Here is a 3,575-nt window from a genome sequence, read left to right on the forward strand (position 1 = left end):
ATCCACAAGGTTTTGGCGACTATCGTCCGATTAGTCTTATTGGGTGTTTGTATAAAATTTTGTCCAAAGTGCTGACAAAGAGACTTCAGGCCGTCATCTCTTCGGTTATCGGGTTCGAACAAAGTGCATACATCAAAAATCGTTATATTCTCAATGGTGTCTTAATCGCCAATGAAGCATTACATGATATGAAAGCTACCAAACGTAAAGGTTTTTTATTTAAAGTCGACTTTGAGAAGGCTTTTGATAGTATTAATTGGGACTTCTTGTTCGAGATCATGAAGCTAATGGGATTTGGTTCTAGATGGATCAATTGGATCAAAGCATGTCTCTCTTCGGCATCCATCTCCATATTGATTAACGGTTCGCCTACGAAAGAATTCAAACTACAAAGAGGGGTACGGCAAGGCGATCCACTATCTCCTTACCTTTTCATCATGGCGGCCGAGGGACTAAATCATCTTACGAAAACAGCGGCTACTTCAAACTGGTTCTCTGGGCTTCGGTTTGGTCGAGACAATATCCATCTAACCCACTTACAATACGCAGACGACACCTTGTTTTTTGGGGAATGGAACAAGAGGAACGCGCATAACCTCATGAAGATACTTAAGTGCTTCGAAGCAACTTCGGTTCTAAAAGTAAATTTTCATAAAAGTTGTGTGTATGGGCTCGGGGTATCTATCTCGGAAACAAGTGCTATGGCCGAATGGCTTGGTTGCGCGGCAGGTACATTACCGATTACCTATCTTGGCCTTCCTATCGGATCATCCATGAAGAATGCAAAAGACTGGGAACCAGTTTTTGAAAAGTTTGGAAAAAGACTAGCGGATTGGAAGGCTAAATCTTTATCATACGGTGGGCGACTTACTCTCATCAAATCGGTATTATCTAGTCTACCCCTTAACTTTTTTTCACTTTTTAATGCTCCTAAATGTGTCATAAACAAATTAGAAAGCTTAAGACGTCGTTTTTTTGGGGAGGCTCGAGTGATGTGTCAAAAATGTCTTGGATAAAATGGGATACATGTTTATTACCACGGGAATTTGGGGGGCTTGATATTGGACCACTTGTGATTAAAAATCAAGCGTTACTAGAAAAATGGTGGTGGAGATTCAAGAAGGAAAACAATTCTTTATGGGTTAAATTAATTAAAAGCATTTACGGGGCCGATGGGGGGTTAAGCACGGCTTTTAATCTGGCTGCGAATCGCACCCGGTCCACTTGGTCATCTATTGTGAAGGTCGGCATTGGTCTTAACAATTTAGATGTACCTTTTGTTCATTCTTTTAAAAAACGTATTGCTTATGGGTCACAAACTGAATTTTGGAATGCTCCTTGGCTTGATAATTACTTATTAAAAGATAAATATAATAGACTTTTTCGCCTTGACATGAACCAAAATGCTACCATTCGGGAACGGGTTCGTTGGGAGAATAACTGTATCTCTTTTAATTGTTGTTGGTCTCGTGACATCTCGGGGAGATTGCAAGGGGACCTCACCAATATTACTAACAGTTTATCTAGTTTTGTACCTTGTAGCTCAGGTCGGGAGGAATGGATATGGACCTTAAGCCCTAATGGATCGTTCTCGGTTAACGTGCTTACGAAACTTTTGACAAAAGCCTCGCTGAATTCTGGACCCTTTCCTGCTCGAACCTTACGCAACCACCTCGCTCCATTAAAGGTAGAGCTCTTTGTATGGCGGGCTAGACAACTTCGTCTTCCAACTAGGATTGAACTGGATAAGCGGGGCATGGACCTAGGAACGGTTCGATGTCCACTTTGTGATAATGATCTCGAGTCGGTGGAACACTCGCTGTTTCAGTGCAAGGTTGCTTTTGAAACTCGGGTTAAGATTTACAACTGGTGGAATATTGGCCCGCTACCTTCTCTCACCATGACTGATGCTTTCCTTGGTCATGGCATTTCGTTTTGCTCACCTGTGGGCAGGCAAATGTGGCAAGCAGTCGAATGGATTACGGGATATTTGATTTGGAAAAATAGAAATGTTTGCACCTTCACTAAGTCAAAACCTACTTGTGATCTTGTTTTCAAGGAAATACAGCTGAAGACTTTTGAATGGATCTCTAATAGAAATAAAAAGTCATCGCTTCAATGGGACCTTTGGATCTCTAATCCTCGAGCTTTCGATTCAAATGCCAAAGCATCTAGGAGGACTGGTATTGGCTAATAGATATTCCACCTGTAGGTTTTTTGCCTCACTCCCGGAGTAGTCGTTTTGGACGAGGAGAAATTGGGTTTGTCCGGCGTGCTTTGTCGTTGAATTGCCAACACTGTGCTTCGGGCCATCCCAGCTTGTCTTCTCAAGTTAAATCCCCCCCTTAACAATAATGAAAGGACTACGGCGTTTTCCTACGTGTTTTGGTGGGATTAACTCTGCTAAAGTTCTTTACTCTCGTTTTGGTTCTCGTTTTTGGTTTATCCTGGGTGTATATTTCTCGTTTTGTTGATTGACGTTAACTTGTATATTGAAAGGACCCGTTCATATACATTATAAACGATTCACAATAGTTGATTACATCGCGAGGTATTTGACCTCTATATGATACATTTTACAAACATTGCATTCGTTTTTAAAAGACAAACTTTCTTTACAACAAAAATTGATGGTATGTACACCATTTCATAATACATCCAACTATAATTGACTTAATAATAATCTTGATGAACTCAATGACTTGAATGCAACGTCTTTCAAAATATGCCATGAATGACTCCAAGTAATATCCTTAAAATGTGTTAATGCACAGCGGAAGATTTCTTTAATACCTGAGAATAAACATGCTTTAAAGTGTCAACCAAAAGGTTGGTGAGTTCATAGGTTTATCATAACAATCATTTCAATATATTAATAGACCACAAGATTTCCGTTTATAAATATATGTACACTCGCAAGTGTATAAAATTATTCTATAAGTTGTAGGCACCCGGTAACAAGCCTTAACGTTCATGTTTTACCCTCTGAAGTACACCAGATCAGGTGTGTTTAAAATAACCTCGAAGTACTAAAGCATCCCATAGTCAGGATGGGGTTTGTCAGGCCCAATAGATCTATCTTTAGGATTCGCGCCTACCGTACATAGACAAGTAGTTTAATGTTACCAAGCTAAGGGTATATTTCTGGTTTAAACCCACGTAGAATTAGTTTTAGTACTTGTGTCTATTTCGTAAAACATTTATAAAACAGCGCATGTATTCTCAGCCCAAAAATATATATTGCAAAAGCAATTAAAAAAGGAGCAAATGAAACTCACAATACTGTATTTCGTAGTAATTATGTATATGACGGCACTGAACAAGTGCAAGGTTTGTCTCGGATTCACGAACGTATCAATATTGTGATTCAATATTGCAGGAAAGTACGTAGATGCAACGAAAATGATAAACGTTAGGTTGACCTCACGAGCAATACCCTCGATCAATACCCATAACCTTCATAGCTATAACCCATAATTTCCTTAGCTCTATCTCATTTGAAAACTTATTTTGAAATCGTCTGAATATAACTCCGTCGTAGTATTTTATGTATACTAATAATATCTTGAAATAAT

This window comes from Rutidosis leptorrhynchoides, chromosome 3 (assembly GCF_046630445.1).
Source record: "Rutidosis leptorrhynchoides isolate AG116_Rl617_1_P2 chromosome 3, CSIRO_AGI_Rlap_v1, whole genome shotgun sequence".
Lineage (NCBI taxonomy): Eukaryota > Viridiplantae > Streptophyta > Magnoliopsida > Asterales > Asteraceae > Rutidosis > Rutidosis leptorrhynchoides.